Genomic DNA, 17,771 nt, shown 5'->3' with positions numbered 1-17,771 from the left:
GAAACAACAGGTGCTGGAGAGGATGTGGAGAAATAGGAACACTTTTACACTGTTGGTGGGATTGTAAACTAGTTCAACCATTATGGAAAACAGTATGGCGATTCCTCAAGGATCTAGAACTAGATGTACCATATGACCCAGCCATCCCATTAGTGGGTATATACCCAAAGGATTATAAATTATGCTGCTATAAAGACACATTCACACGTATGTTTATTGCAGCACTATTCACAATAGCAAAGACTTGGAATCAACCCAAATGTCCATCAGTGACAGATTGGATTAAGAAAATGTGGCACATATACACCATGGAATACTATGCAGCCATCAAAAAGGATGAGTTTGAGTCCTTTGTAGGGACTTGGATGCAGCTGGAATCCATCATTCTTAGCAAACTATCACAAGAACAGAAAACCAAACACCGCATGTTCTCACTCATAGGTGGGAACTGAACAATGAGATCACTCGGACTCAGGAAGGGGAACATCACACACCGGGGCCTATCATGGGGAGGGGGGAGGGGGGAGGGATTGCATTGGGAGTTATACCTGATGTAAAGGATGAGTTGATGGGTGCAGCACAGCAACATGGCACAAGTATACATATGTAACAAACCTGCACGTTATGCACATGTACCCTACAACTTAAAGTATAATAATAATAAATAAATTTAAAAAAAAGAAAATTTATGTGCAATATTTGTATTTTATCAGTTTCTCTGAAAGCTGTCTTAATAGAGAAATTATTTTCCTATAATGATCAAGACAATATTCATTACAGAAACATTCTAAGTAGAATAAATTATAAAACTGCTCAGAGTAGCACAGCTTATAATATAATTCCATCAGCAGTGTAGCAACATAGGATGGATTTTCAATAGTGAAGTATGAATGCAATAGATATTTAATATAGAATATGATGACTAAATGAATTATTTTTATGAATAATAATTTCTAATCATTAAAAAAATTGTATGAAATATTTAGAAATTTTTGGTAGAATTTAGAAATAAGTCAGGATTGTGTCAATCCATCCATTTTGCAGATTAGAAAATTGAGACCTAGATAAGATAAATCATTTGTTTATTGTCTCATTAACACCTGGTTCAGAATAGACATGGAGGACCATTCTTAATTTATCAGACTCACTCCCAAGTGTAAGAATGCTTTTAGAATACAAGACTGTCATATTAATATGTATCGGGTAAATCTCGTATCAGAAAAATTTTACATAACTTCATACTGAAAAACCTGTGTAATATTTCATAGTCACTCTGATGTAACGTAAGAAAGATATCTTATGATTCTAATAAAGGTTTTGATTCATGGCACAATACTTTCTAAATACCAAGGTGATTTATTATTTGAACATTGTGGGTTCTTTGTGTAATTGTATACTTCAGTTCTTAGACATACAGCATATGATTTATTAATGGATAGAAGGTTTTGCTTTTGTACTTCAGACCTGTTAAATGGAGGAAAAGAAGTAGTTTGAATCTTTGGAATATACATCATAATAGTACAATATTTAGTATATTAAAAATTTGAATTTCATAATCAAATTTTTCTTATAGTTTTGTTTGATCATTGATGACGTATTATTCTTTGGGACATGTTGGCAAAGATGCAGTCTTCTTCATGTAGATGTCCTTAGAAGGTTACAATTTATAATACATTGGAACTTTGTATGGAACAACAACAGAGGCTTCAGATAAAGTTGCTACTTCCTAAGAATCCAGAATTCAAAAGAGAGAATAACAGATGTGTTCCTAAGCATACTTCTCTATACAAAGAAAAGAAATGAAGAATATTAAGAGGTCAGGGTATATATAGATAAGTTAGAAGTTGAAAAGAGATGGAGTCAACCTGAAAAAGCTTCAGAAAATAGATATACCTGAAACAAACATTTAGACATAAGATACAATATGCTTTCCTGGAAATTGTTCCAGAAGTAAGAAGTAGCTCTGGGATTTAAAGGTCGCTCTGAAGCAAGAAAAGCATATTGCTAGAGAAAGTATAAAGCAGAGGCTAGTGAGAAATGAGATTGACAGTGTAGAACTGTAAAGGAAGAGAATTAGACATTAAAGAGATGTGTATGCACGTGACTTCTAACTGCGTACAGTCCACACTGTATGAAACACAGAATTGTGGACAAGAGCATGGCCCTAGAAGCTCAGCTCTATAATTTAAAAGTTCTCTCTAACTGTAAAATGTGGAAAATAATTCTACTTGACAAATGTTTAGCACTTATTAAATTTATATTTTGTGCCAGGAACAAAGCACTTTGCATATATAAATTCATTAGCCATCAGGATAACCCATTGGAGTAAGTTTTAACGCTTTTGTTATGAGGATTAACTGGACAAATAAGTGCCAAGAACTTAAGTGAACTTCAAAAGTTAGCAATTAGGATGATCATAACGAAATGCTCTTCAAATGAAAAAAAAGTAAGTTTAATCAAGATCTAGTTATACCACTGTTGTTGGTGATATCACCAATGTCAAGAGAGTAAATGAACCATTACAGCTGAAGTTATTTGTGAATTCAAGCTTCATTTTAGTATCTGAAGGTCAGAACAAATCATCTTGTAAGTGTTCTGATGCTTCACATTTGTAAATCAACTATTTTTCTTTGTTCATTGTCTTTCAGGAGGTGCCTATTTTCACTGCACATAGATATGCCTTGAGAATGGGTTTTCAATGAACACATTTTTGGTTTTGGCTGCCTGTTTCTGTTTAAAATAAATGTAATATAACAAAATCCATTGAGTGCAGCAAAATTTCAGATTCTGGTTGAATTTACTTAAATTTCCACCCCTTGTCTACAGCAGTTTTGAATGTTTTTCTCACGTGCCCAGGGTTACCCAAAATTTCAGCCTTCTTAACAGAGCTTTGTAGAAATAGTGGGGCCCAAGTTTCTTCAACATGTTGGAGCAGGCACTGCTCCTAAGAGACTGGAAGTTAATGACTTTAGCTAAAGCTGAAACTTGCTTTCATGTCTCCCTCCCTGATCTGTGACATAGAGCAATTAGAGTTAAATAAGATTGGTATATTGATGCCTATAACATGCAAAACTGGTGCCTGTATCAATTGCAACTAAAGAAAAGAGCAAAAGATTGATGCCTCCTGATTATTCACCCTAGGTAATGAGGAAACAGAACTGTATTTTTTATTAGATTTTGTGGGCTTTGATTTAAATATAATGCAACCTTAAAAGTTTTAGCTTTTCCTAGTTTTCAAGTATTTTATTTGTATATTTTACTTTAGTCATTTAAAATAATTTTTATTCACCAAAGCAATATGAAGTACATGATGCAGCCATATGTCAACTAGGCACATGATCACGATTCTTAAGAACCTATGGTTGGGCAAACATTAAGGATATATTTTCAATATAGTTTTTTTAAAAAATAGAATGACACAAGTCCTCAACTACAAAATATTCTTGAATATGATTAGGAATTATTTATGCAACACATTCACCTCAACATGGTGGTATTTTGTCTGTTATCATTAGGTTGCATTTTTTAGACATAATTGTTAAAGATAATATGCTAAACTGAAGAGCATATTGCAAAAGTGGGGAGTTGAGCTCTGATGCTTTTCAGATAGGCAAAAAATAAAAAAGGTGGGAATAAATTTTGAAAAATATTTGTGAGACTAAAATAATGATTGCAATAAAAATGCAGGAATAAAATATAGACTGTGTTCCTGTAAACTGGTAAACCTCCTTGGCTGAGCTCCAGGTAATGTCCTTTCTGTGTGAGCATTTGTTGTTTAGGAAGATGCAATATGCACATTGAGATGTCAGGAAAACGAGCCCCTCTAGAATCTGTTGACAGCAATTCAACTCTTAACTCTGAGAGCACATATGCGATCTGATATTACTCATCCAGAAGACTTTTTTTTTTTTTTCATACTCAGGATGTTGTTTCCAGTTTTATTTTTAATTTCTTACGACAGAGAATTTATATTGACTCGTTTTTTCCCTGCATTCTGTTTGTTTTCAATGTTTATTTCTTTTGAGCGTGGCTCTCTGCTCTATTACTTAGTCAACTTCATAAATCAGATTCTTCTCTGATCTGACTTAAATCTCATGTGAATATCCTGATTATTCTTATACCATCCTTTATCAGCAGAAGTGATGACTACCTTCAACAACAACACAGAGGATGTTTTGTTGCAAAACTACATCTAGAATTCACATGTATTTAAGAAACATAAAAAGAAAGCATTTATCTTTATTGGAATTTGTATGGAGTAGACATACATTTATATATATTTCAACTACTAGTTTTTCTCCGGGGATGCCAGAAAATAATGCAGTTTTAGGTTTCAAGACTTCAAAAATGGTGTCGGATTTTCCACAGTTAAAGAAGCGATATCACAGAATGCCCAAAACACAGATTTTGGAGAGAGACATCTTTAAGTCCAAGTCACTTCTCATGGGACTTACTCACCATTTTCAGATTTCCTTAAACTCCTTGAGACTCTGTTCCCTCATCTGTAAAATATGGATTGTAGTATATAGGTCACAGGATTACTATGAACATTAAATGGAATAATGTGTGATTAGCAAAGTAAAACATCAACAGTGGAACATGACTATTATAAAGAGGGCGGAAGGCCGGGTGCGGTGGCTCAAGCCTGTAATCCCAGCACTTTGGGAGGCCGAGACGGGCGGATCACGAGGTCAGGAGATCGAGACCATCCTGGCTAACACGGTGAAAACCCCTCTCTACTAAAAATACAAAAAACCAGCCGGGCGAGGTGGCGGGCGCCTGTAGTCCCAGCTACTCGGGAGGTTGAGGCAGGAGAATGGCGTAAACCCGGGAGGCGGAGCTTGCAGTGAGCTGAGATCCGGCCACTGCACTCCAGCCCGGGCGACAGAGCAAGACTCCGTCTCAAAAAAAAAAAAAAAAAGAGGGCGGAAATTTTATCAAATGGCAATAAGGAGTTTGGAGCTGTTCCCATTATACCATATATTCCAGTCATACTTGCTCTTGCCACATGAAACATGAGGGGTAAAGTAAATGAGCCAGGGATGTGTAAAAATTATTAGACAGGAAGCCCCATCAACAACCTGGTCCTGACAATGGAGAACAGTAAAGGGGAGCATACTGTTCAAAGGATGGTAGAAGAGGTTTACAGTGAATGAGGGGCCCTGGTCTGGCTCTCCCTCATTTGAAAGAAAATAAAAGCATCAATTTAAACAAAGGCACCAGAATATCTTATATCTCCGTGGCATCATTCTAGGCAAAGGGGATGCAGTAATGAACAAAGGAGACAAAATTTTCTGATTTCTTAGAGTTTGTAAATGCATGGGAAACGTAGGCAACAGATAAGAAAAACAGGTAATTTATAACATATGACAGAAAAGGAATAAGTGCTCTGGAGAAAAATCAACCAGAAAGTAATTGAGAATGTTGTGAGGAGCAAAGGGTTATTTTATCCCACATGGTCAGGGAAGGCCTCAATGTTCATGATTTGAAAGAGGTAGGAAGCCAGCAGATTTCTGGGACTAAAATATTCCAAACAGAAAGAAGAACAAGTGTAAATGCATTTAGGCAGGAAGAAAGATGGCATTCCCTCAAAAACAGTACTAAAGGCACTGTGGGGAGTGGGGGAGCAGCTGCTATCAAAGAACTGAGGGACCTTGCAGGCATTGTAAGGACTTCTGCTTTCATTTAGCCTGAGTTGGTAAGCCAGGGGAGAGACCTGATAAGACTTACTTTAGAGCAACATTCACTCTGGCTTCTGTGTTGCAAGTTCTCAGTGATCTGTAAAGGAGATTAGGAAGACGGTTTCTTTAAAATCTTAACATGTGAAATGGTAGAATAAATGGTAAGAATAGTAACATATATTTATTCAAATTTTACTATACACCAAGTATAGATCTATCTTGTAGAGATTTAATATTATATAATCTCATTAACTTCCTCCAATAATATGACATATGGTACATATATTATCCTTATCTTATGGGTAGGAAGAAGAGTTTACAGAGTTAAGGAACTTTTCGAAGATCACAGAGCTAGTGAGTCACATTGAGAAGATCTGGTTCTAGAGTTCAGACTCTAATATGTCTTCCCCCACAGGACATTAAATGAGATCTAAATATTTTATACCTATGTGTGTATATAGATTTTTAAAAATTCAGTTCTTTCCACTATGTAGTTTAATTATTAGTGTTTAATCAAATACACTGCCTTTTGTATTAATGACCATGAGTGAACGAAAATATCTTCACAGATCCACATACTGTATTTTGTAGCAGGGACTGATGGTCACCAGTTTTCTGTAAATCATATCAAATACTACTTAGATTAGCAAATGAATTATCAGCTATGGTAGAGTATTTAAAACACTGATTCATAAATGTAGGCTCTGTATATTTTGACAGTATTTAGTTGGTATAGATGAATGGTAAATATGATTTTTAAATGTACACTATATTCCTTTTTTCATTTTGATTTATGATTTGGAATCCTGATTAAGTCTCTCTGGGAAAACAGCAGATTTTAAAGTAGATTAGAGTGAATAGATATTTGCTTTAAATATAAACCTTCTTTGAAATGTCTTCTGCTCAGGTTCCACTGATACGGTTAAAGTTCAAAGTGCAGTGATTGTTTTGAAAACTAAACATTCTTCAAGAGCCCTAAAAAACTAGTTTAAAATGTTAGTGGAGATATGCACTTAGCAACAAACCACAGCTTTAAGTAAGTAGAAGACACATCTCACTCGCATTTCATATAGAGAGGCTCATCTTAGCTTATTATAGACTCAGTAATACCACCCTAAAGATGTCCAAATCCTGATCCCTGAAACCTGTGAGCATGTTACCTTTGCCATACAAATTGCAAAAACAACTTTACAGATGTCGTCAAATTAAGAACATTGAAATTAAGAGATTATCCTGGATTATCTGGGTGGGCTCAATGTAGTCATAAGCATCCTTTTAAGAGAGAGGCAGAAGATCAGAAAGGCAGAGAAATAGGAGATCCACACCTTTTTTTTTTTTTTTGAAGCGGAGTCTCACTCTGTCGCCCAAGCTGGATGGCAGTGGTGTGATCTCGGTTCACTACAAGCTCCGCCTCCCAGGTTCACGCCATCCTCCTGCCTCAGCCTCCTGAGTAGCTGGGACTACAGGCGCCCGCCACCATGCCCAGCTAATTTTTTATATTTTTAGTAGAGACAGAATTTCACCGTGTTAGCCAGGATGATCTTGATCTCCTGACCTCGTGATCCGCCCGCCTCCGCCTCCCAAAGTGCTGGAATTACAGGCATGAACCGCCGCGCCTGGCCTAGGCTTCTGTTGTCTCTTTTTGCAAAAATAGTCAAAGCTATTTTACTCAGCTTTTACAGTCAGGCACTGGGCTGAGTAATTTAGGTTCTTTATGTTATGTATTTCTCAGAGCCTTATAAAGATGTGTTAGCTCTATGTTACAGATAAGAAGACCTGGGCTGAGTGTGTGTGAGTGACTCGAGGTGGTAGAGCAGAATGTTTACGGGACCCTGGTTCCTGAGGGTGATGAAGGGTCCAGGTCTCACAAAAGAGATGCAGTGATGGTAGGGCTCTAGCCCCAGAAGAGAATGTGGAGAGAAACTGAGACAGAAACTTATTAGCATAGACTAGGCTAGCATGTGGTGGGCTTGGAACAGTAGTAACAGGCTGGGCATGTGGGTGAGCAGGGGTATCTGAGGATCTGACCACTGGAGAAAGGGTAAGAAAGCTTTCTAATCAGAGCTGCTCACTGAATGAGGTTGATCATTCACTACCTGCTCTCATCATCACCCTGGTGTAGGACTTGAGAGAAATAAACCCTCCCATGATAGTGAATCTGGAAATAAGGGGAGGAGTCAAGAAGATGCCACAAGGCTACAAACAAAAGGATAAGTTGTCAGTTTTTAACCAAAGGTCCCCAACTTACTAGAAAGTCTACTGAATAGTTATATAATTATTCTAAAAACACATGAAATAAAAGGCTACTCTATCAGAATGAGCAAGGTATACTTTGAAGGCTTCCATGCCAAAACAAACAATTAGCAAACCCAAACAAACAAAAAACCATCCTACATATACCTCTAATTGATTTTAATTAGAAAGTATTTCTTTGAGGTTAAGGCTTATAGCAACCATTCACACTTTGCATGAAGTTCTCCAACAAAAATTGCTTTTTTTAATTTTTATAAGTAAAGAAAAATAAGTTATCAGTGAAGAAGGAATTATTTTGTGTTATGGGGCACTTTAATGAAAATTGGATACAATTGGGGAAGTGGAACAGTGCAAGAAAGAACAAAAATATTCAGCTAAAAAAGGAGGAGGGAAGGATGATCAAATGATACTAACAACAAATTTTTCCTAATTTTCCATTTTAAGTGTGCCACTGAAAATTTTCTCTTTGTAAGACTTTGCATGACACAGATTGCCTGTATGTTATCTTTTAAAACAGGAAAAATGTTTTGGTTTTGTCAAATCCATAAAATGGTTGGCTCCAATTTCTTTCTCTCTCATATTTGAAAATGTGTCATAGAAACATGAGTTATTGTAATTGGATGTTTTTCTCATGGCACTCTATCTTAGTCCATTTGGGCTGCTACAACAAAATATCATAGACTGAGTAGCTTATAAACAGCAGAAATTTATTTTTCACAGTTCCGGAGGCTGAAAAGTCCAAGATCAAGTTGCAGGCATTTTTGGTGTCTGGCGAGAGCACATTTCCTCCTTCATAGATGGCACCTTCTTGCTGTGTCCTCACATGGTGGAAAGGGCAAGGCAGCTCCCTCGGGCCTCTTTTATAAGAACACAAATCCCATTGAGCCCTCATGATTTATTCACCTCTCTAAGCCCCACCTCTTAATACCATCACATAGTGATTAGTCTTTCAACGTATGGATTTTAGGAGGATATATACTTCAGACCATAGCATACTCTCGGTTAAAATGACCATAAAACACTCAGTCATGCACATCTATTTTTTTAATGGCTCCTTTCTATTGCTCCTTCCCTACCTATATATCTTATTTCTCCTCCCTTCCTTCCTTCTCTGTCTCCTTACCTTCTGATCTGGTTAGGCTTTGTGTCCCCATGCAAATCTCATCTTGCATTGTAATCCCTAGGTGTTGAGGGAGAGACCTGGTGGGGGGAGGGCGGATCATGGGGCAGGTTGCCCCATGCCGTTCTGATGGTTTTATGAGTGTTCGGCAGCTCCTTTCTTGTTTGCTTCTTCTTCTCCCACCACCCTGTGAAGAGATACCTTCTGCCGTGATTGTAAGTCTCCTGAGGCCTCCCCAGTCATGTGGAACTGTGAGTTAATTAAATCTCTTTTCTTTATAAATTACTCCCTCTCAGGCAGTTCTTTATAGTAGTGTGAACACTGGCTAATACACCTTCCTTCTTTCCTTTTCTTAACTGGAGGCCATTACCTTAAGTGAAACAACTCAGAAACAGAAAGTCAAATACTGCATGTTCTTACATATAGGTGGGGGCTAAATAATGTGTACACAGGGACATAGAGTGTGGAATAATAGATATTGGAGACTTGGAAAGGCAGGGAAGGGAAAGGGGGTGAGGGATAAGAAATTAGGGATGCAATGTATACTATTCAGGTGACAGTCAACACTAAAAGCCCAGACTTCACCATATATAATATATCCATATAACAAAACTGTACTTGTACCCCTTACATTTATATTAGTTTTTAAAATGCAAACCAGTGTTGTCTCAGTTTTCTAGGAAAAGGTATGTGATACTAATAGGTACAAGATGAACCCTTATTCCACTGTTGAATATGAAGACTTCAAAGCAAAAACTTGTCCAATTTACTACTATTCTTATCAAGAAATATAAGTCACAAAAATGTGGCCAAATAACTAGCTATGATAAATGCACTGAATGTTGTAGCTGGGCATTCAACTGAAATGGCTGCACTCTGACTTGACACTAGTGGAAGGAAAAGGCCTCATTGCCAGATTCAAAACTTGCTTTTAACATGGAGGTTTGAAAAATTAAGTTCTTGCCTGTCGTGCTGTATTTGAGGGTGTAATCACCAAGCATTGCATAACTACCTGCTGTACTTCAAAACTGTACCATGTGCTCTCTGAGTCAGCTTTACTTATCATCTTCCCCCTCCTTCTCAGCCTTCTCATGAACAACTGTCAAGTCTTTTTTTTCTTTTCATTTCTTTTTTTAAAAAAAAAAATGTTGGTTCCATATTCATTGACACTTTCCTACCACATGATATATGTTGTTGGCTAGCTCCAGCCTGGCTTTCCTTTTTGGTTCTTTCACAAGCTGTTGTGCATTTAGTTATTGTAGGGCTGGATGGGACAGACGGCTAAGTTTCAGTTTGTTCATTTATTTGGCAGAATGATCAGTTCAAAGTTTTAGAAAAAGACAGAACAAATGTACCATATTGATGTACTTTGTCATTTGAGTGGCTGCTTTAGAGTTTCTCATTTTCACCAATCACATTCATTTTCCCCATTTCATTCAACTCAGCCCCACTCCTCCTCACCCTGACTCCCCACACAGACATGCACAATTGATTTGACTTTCAGGGGTCATAATTATGCTTGCATTTTTGAGGTTTCTGCTAATGGATTTTACCACTTAGCCAAAGTCTTAACATTCTTTTTCTTTCATCCTCACATTGCATTACACCATATACTTAGATTTTTTACTACAATTCTGGAAACCGATGGATACACACACATACATGCACATACAAACTGAATGAAAGTTGCACTGTGCTATTTGCTGGAGAGAATTCCATTATGACGGTTTCAACAAAGCACTGTTACTGGAAGTCACTAGTCAGGACTTTTAAACCATTTATTCTAGCATATTTTACCTTTCAGTACTCTTCCTTGTAGACTTTGTTCTGTTTGCTTGTGCTTTTTTTTAAATGTTTACTTTTCTTTTACAACTCTGCTTTCAAATTGTAAGAAAGAAGAAAAAAATAACCTGTTAATTTAAGAACTGAGAAGGAATTCCTCTTAGGTGAAATGAATATGTTTCTTGAGACCAGCACCATGGTAGACCATCCATTTGGTTGAACAATGAATGTCTTTCAGCATAGGAATAGGCTGGGTAAGAAGTGAGGCAAAGGGAAACATATTACTGTGAATGGTCACGTGAGAAGCATTTTGAGCTTCTCTAGGCAGCCTGAGAACAAGAAAGAAGATGAAAGTAGGTGGGGAACTACAGATCTAGAAACTTAGGCAATGGTTGACATTCTATATTAAAGAAGAGTGAAGTCTCCAATGTCAGAAATGGCTAAGAAGCTTCAAAATCAGACATAACTAATTCTTAATTCCAAGTTGTTGCCTATGTTACTATAATATGGGAACAACCCTTCTCCAATCACTTTGCACCAAAACTTCACACTAGTCTGCTAGTCATAGATAAATATACAACTCCGAGTAGTTGCTATTTGAGGGTGTGAAATGATTGGAGGCGGTGTACAGTGGGTGAAGAGGTGAGGAAAATCAAAGGCATAAGCAAGAAGCAAAGGCAGAGTAGTGATATAAACTTCAGCAAAAGTAACATTTCAGTGCCAATGGTGGCTGGCAGAAATTTAAGTGCCACCACTTCTCACTCTAAATCTGTAGCAAATATGAGAAGTGAGATTTGACAGCTTTATTTAAAATGTCTTCAATACTGTGGAGTGCTTATTGCATCCAGGAGCTGATTTTTGCATTACAATATAAACTGCATTTAGAAAAGAGTTCAGAGGATATCCCATGATATCAGTTTTAAATTGTGCATTTATGTGTATTGTTAGACAAAGGAGATAAGAAGAAACAGGAGGAGGGAGGTAAAGAAGAGAAGAGGAAGAAAAAAGGAAAAGGAAGACGGGAAAAAGATGTGGCAAAGTTCTCTTCATGTGAACAGCATGAACTTTCTGCTACTGCCCCTCTTTCCTCCTCCCTTCCTTTTTAAACTCTCTTCTTTTCTTCATTTTCTATTTCCCTTCTAAAATGGTTTGGATTTATGTCCTCACCCAAATCTCATGTTGAATTGGAGGAGGGGCCTGGTGAGAGGTGATTGGATCATGGGGATGGATTTTTCCCATGCTGTTCTCACAAGAGTGAGTGACTTCTCATGAGATTCGATGGTTGAAAAGTGTGTGGCACATTCCCCCTTTGCACTCTCTCTCTTCTGTCACCATGTGAAGAAGGTCCTTGCTTCCCCTTTGCCTTCTGCCATGATTATAAGTTTCCTGAGGTCTCCCCGTCATGCTTCCTGTTAAGATTGCAGCACTGTAAGTCAATGAAGCCTCTTTCCTGCATCAATTACCCAGTCTCAGGTAGTTATATATAGCAGTGTGAAAACAGACTAATATACCTTCTTTTATTCCTCCCTTCTTTTCTTCCGTCCTGCTCTCATTGTCTTCCTGGCAATGAAAGAGAACAGATTGCAGTAGAAATGGTATATAACAATTTTGGAGAAAGGCAGCTTTTAATCAGCAACACCTGCGTTCTCTTTGGTTTTACTAACATCATGCAGGAAATTAATTGTGAATGAGTGTTCGTATGAGTCTCCGAATCTTCAGTGGGATGAAGTATATTTACCTAAATATGGAGGGCAAGTATAGGCTTCTTAGTGAAGAGCTCGTCAGATGTGGGAGAAAAGTGGGTAAGAATGAGGAAAGGGCTTAATAAAGTTTTTAGAAATACAGCATTGGTTTTCAGAGAAAAGCTGTATGGGGCAACTGAGGCAAAATAATAAGCAATTGGTGGAAACTGGTAGTGTTCTTATCCTTTCTCAAGGACACCAACCCTGCCTTTCAGACCATTTCCCTGTTATTTAGACTCCTATAGATCTTCTTGTTGGCTCTTATTACAATTGAAATCAGTTTATTAGTTGTGTCTTCTCTACTACATTGTAAATTTTATGATGTCAGGGACTGTAAATTGCTTATACAGTGATAGGCACTTACATACTCTTATTAGTATTATTAACCTCTATATATCCCCACCTAGTATAATGCCTGGAGCATGGTAGTCATTAAATGTTTGCCTAAAGAAGGAATAAAATGACAGATGCAGAGGGGAGACACTTAAACTAAAGAGGTCAATGAACTGACCCAGCTTATCCAAAGTGAACATTCTCACCTAAGGGCTAAGTGTCAATCAGGTATATGTGACTTTGTATATCATTTATATGCGACTTTGTATATCACTTATATGCCTCCTAAGGATGTTCAAGTGTAAGGAGCATTTGCTTACTAAAATTAAGTCAAATATTTATTAACATAAACAGATTTTTAAAACAATCTGATTTTAGGAAAATTATTTTGCATTTTTTAAAACTTTAGAATTTATTTAGCGTTCTTTGTGACAACTTATGGTGAGTTAGTCATTGTAATAGACATTGTTTTAGTGAATTCTGGCCCTGAATTTCATGTTGAGATTTTCATATAACTCATAATTGAATTTAACTAGATTTGAACTAATTGCTTATTACTTGTTTAATAGATTAAAATGCATGGATTTGTTTATGTTATGGACTAAGATTCTTGCCCCCTCCCCAACTTCAATAACATTTTTGTTTTATTCGAACTATTTCCTGTGGCAAATTCCTTTAATAATCACTTTCCCCACTGCAAAGTGTGAAGTACAAGGCCTCTAACAAATTATTCAAGTGAATGTTGACGTAAATTACACTGTAGATAGGCTGTTATTAGTGATGACGGGTGTGTCCTTTTCAGAGATTATGATTTCCTGCTTCTTAAAAGAACAGGGAGTGGAAATCCAAGTGGAGACTTGCTTGTGGTTACATTTTGATGACTCAGTATCATGACTGAAATCAAGGACCACATTTTTTTGATAGGTTGAATTTTTGAAATGGAAACAGCGTCATAATTATGGTATTTCAGATGTTCATATGACCTACATTTATACAAGTATTTACAATTTTATTACTTTGCTTCTATATATTTTCTCTGGTGTTTACACATTTCTTTAAAAGAGACATACTACAAAAATTAAATATTTTAATTGACTTTATTTAAGGTGTTTTGAAATTGCTTATTTGTGAATGATTTTAGTTTGTCTAGGTTTACTATAACCTCAACTATCTGTTAGAAAAGAGCACTTTCAGCATTCTCTGATAACTGATAAAAATTTATATTACAGAAGGCTAAGTACTCTTCCCAAAATCTCTTTCCTTTTTCATGTTGGAATTTAGGCTTTAGCTGAGTGAAATAATTACGGGCAAGACTGGACACATCAGACCATTCCAAGGATTCCGATGATTCTCTTGTGCTGTGGAACTGATGGTGTTCTCTGGCATTTAAGGTAGTTTGAGATGGCATACTATTTTGTTGCATAATTCAATAGAATTTAATTCAATTCAATTTTATTGATGAAATAATTAAAACCTACAGAAAAAAAGAAAATAATGTAACACATGATGCGCGATTTAGGTTTAACAGATGCTATTTTGCCATGTTTCTTGAGTTCACAGCTTATTTTTACTTTAAAGAAATAATACATTAAATATCCCAGCAAAGCTTTATCGCTGGAACCCTCCCTTCTCTTGCCTCATAGGTAAACTACTCGCTATTCAGGAATTGGTAATAACCTAATGTTCTTTTACTAAGTATTGAATGAATTCATAAACAATATGCAAAATTGTATTGTGTACTTTTAAACTTTACTTAAATAGTATCATACCCTGTGTATCTGACTGCAGTTTGCTTTTCTCACTTAACTTGATGGTTTTAAGTTGTTAATACATGCAAATTTAGTACATACAGTTTACCAGTAGGAATATATCACAGTTTGTTCATTTCTCTGTGATGTTTCTGCATTTTTGCTGTGATAAACAATACTGCAATGAAGGATCCTTGTGCTTGTCTCCATTGAGCACTTGTAAAGAAATTTATTTAACGTAGATATATGGAAGTGTAATTCCTAACTCATAAGGCAAGTGCGACTTTAGATATTCTAAATATCTAGATAATAGATAATATTCTAAGTATTCTAGATATTTCTAAATTGCTCCCTAAAGTCATTGTATAAATTTACATTTGAAGGTCAATATTTAGGTTTCCTTTCCCCATATCCTCACCAACATGTGGATGTTAATCATCCTAAATATTTTTGTCAACTGAAGACAGGTGAAACCTTAACTTTTCTTTCCCCGTGTAAAGTAGTTGGTTAAGATTTGTTACGATAAGAACAGAAGATATAATTACTTCTTTTTCTTTTCTGTAAGACCTCTGGCATGAGGAATGACATTCATTACATTCCTAGGTTCATGACACAACATTATTAGTCCAGGCATGGCCACATTTTTACTTATCTGTTTGTTTATAAACAATGCCATGGACACCCATGACCTCTCAAACCCCTCTCCCTTTCCATCGCTCAGTCCTAAAGTTTAGTTTGCCTTTTAGGAATTTGTGTGTGTGTGTGTGTGTGTGTATGTGTGGGGTTTGCATTTGCTTGTTGCTAAACTTTATAAAGAGAGTATCATATTGAATTGCTTTGGGGGTTTTATTATGTTAAGATTTTCCCACGTTTTTGCATGCAGTTGTAGTTTCTTCTTTTTCATGCTCCATTGTGTGAATAAAACACAATTCATTTAACATTCTCCAGTCAAAGACAATTTGGGATGTTTGTAATTTTTTGCTTTTTGATTATTCTTGTCAACATCTCTTGGTGCACATGGATAAAGTTTTTGCTTAGTTAAATTGCTATGAGTAGAATTGGTGGGTTTGGGGTATACAAATTTCTACTATACTGGTCTTTGAAATGTTTTGTAAGATCGCCTGTAAACTCATCCAGATCTTGTATTAATTCTGTGTAAGATTTTAGCAACACTTCAATTTCTTTGATAGTGCCATTCAGATGTTCTATGTTCTCACAAGTTAGTTTTCTCAGGTTAACATTTAACAGAAATATGTTAATTTCACCTATGTTTTCAATCTAATTTGAACAAAGTTATTGATAATATTTGCTAGTTCTCTTTATAATTTCAGTTGTATCATTAGTACTGTCTCCTTTGTCATTCATAATATTATATTTGCATTTTCTGTCTCTATCTTTTTATTCATCAGTATTACCAGAAGTTTGCTTTTATTTCCCTACTCTTAAAATAGCTAGAATTTGTTGAATTTTTCTATTTTATCTTCACCTATTTTGTTATCTTAATTATCTTCTTTACTTAACTTTCTTTGGGCCTATTGCTTGCTCTTAATCTTTTATGTTGGATAGTAACTCTTTAATTTTTAGTCTTTCTTCTTTTCTAATGGGAGCAGTAAAGGCTGTAAATCCCCCTCTCAATGTGGCCTAAGGTATTCCTCACACATTTAGATATACTATTATTATTGTTATTCACCTCTAAGAATTGTAACATTTCTTACCATTTATTTTACTTTTAGACCAATGAGTTTTAATGGGGATTTTGATTTTCCTGTTTCTAACTTCTAACTTAATTGTGTTGCAGTCAAAGAACATGAATTGTATAATAGGTCTTATCTGAAGTATTTTGAGATTTCTTTTTTTTTTTTTTTTTTTTTTTGAGACGGAGTCTCACTCTGTATCCCAGGCTGGAGTGCAGTGGCCGGATCTCAGCTCACTGCAAGCTCCGCCTCCCGGGTTCACGCCATTCTCCGGCCTCAGCCTCCCAAGTAGCTGGGACTACAGGCGCCCGCCACCTCGCCCGGCTAGTTTTTTTGTATTTCTTAGTAGAGACGGGGTTTCACCATGTTAGCCAGGATGGTCTCGATCTCCTGACCTCGTGATCCACCCGTCTCGGCCTCCCAAAGTGCTGGGATTACAGGCTTGAGCCACCGTGCCCGGCCTGAGATTTCTTAAATGTCATAGGATGTAGTCAACTGTGATAACTCTTCCATATGTGTTTGAGAGGAATATGTTTTTTTCCACCAGTGTTTTCTTTGATGAGACTATATTAGCCTGGGAACGTGCAAGGGAACAGATGAGGAGCTATGTTGATATCTAGGTATAATGCCGTATAACTTGTAATTGAATTGTGGATTGTACAATTTTGAGATTGATGAGATAAACCTGACTCAGATGAGACACTGGCATATGCCAGATTTGCTTAGATGTAGATTGCTTTCAGATCTAGAAAGAGAATGTCACGGCAACAGAAAGCCTCAGCTTTCTTGTATGTTATGGTCCGCAAGTGGTGAAAGGGAAACACCATCAGTGCTGAAGAATGTAACTAAGATCTCTGTGGTATACCTTGACTACACTTGCTTTCTTCTCTCTGTGCTTTGTGTAAGTAAACACTACTTGATTTCCACAAGCAGTGCCAGTCAATATTTATTATAGACAAATGTCAACAAAGTGGTTGTGTACCTGACACACAATTTTTTTAATGCTGCTTCACCAGCCGGAATTCTCCACGGCCAGTGGCACCTCTGCCCAGGTTTTGTCAGGGCCACTGGGCCCTGGCATCTGGACAAGAGGGAGACAGTGGCACCCCAAAACTCAGAGATGCCAGCAACCGTGGATCCCAAGGGTTGTTACAGCTTTTGCTCAGGGAGTCCTGAGTTCTGAGCCCCAAGGAAGTGTTACGGCTCTCTTTCTTCCTGCTGCCTGCAACTTGGTGAAGGTGGGTATGTCACACATCTCGTTTGGTCCCAACACCTGGAGCTCAATGAACGGGGGTGTGTGGTGCCCAGCGGTTTTTTTCACTCCTGTAGCTTGATTAGCAGGAGTGTGTGTAAACAGCACCTTTTACACCTGCTCTTCCACGGGTTCTGGGTTCTTGTCTCATGACCAAGAGGAATGA

Source organism: Macaca mulatta, chromosome 5 (assembly GCF_049350105.2).
Source record: "Macaca mulatta isolate MMU2019108-1 chromosome 5, T2T-MMU8v2.0, whole genome shotgun sequence".
Taxonomy (NCBI): Eukaryota; Metazoa; Chordata; class Mammalia; order Primates; family Cercopithecidae; genus Macaca; species Macaca mulatta.
The sequence above is the reverse complement of the archived record's forward strand: the minus strand, read 5'-3'. Positions refer to the sequence as shown.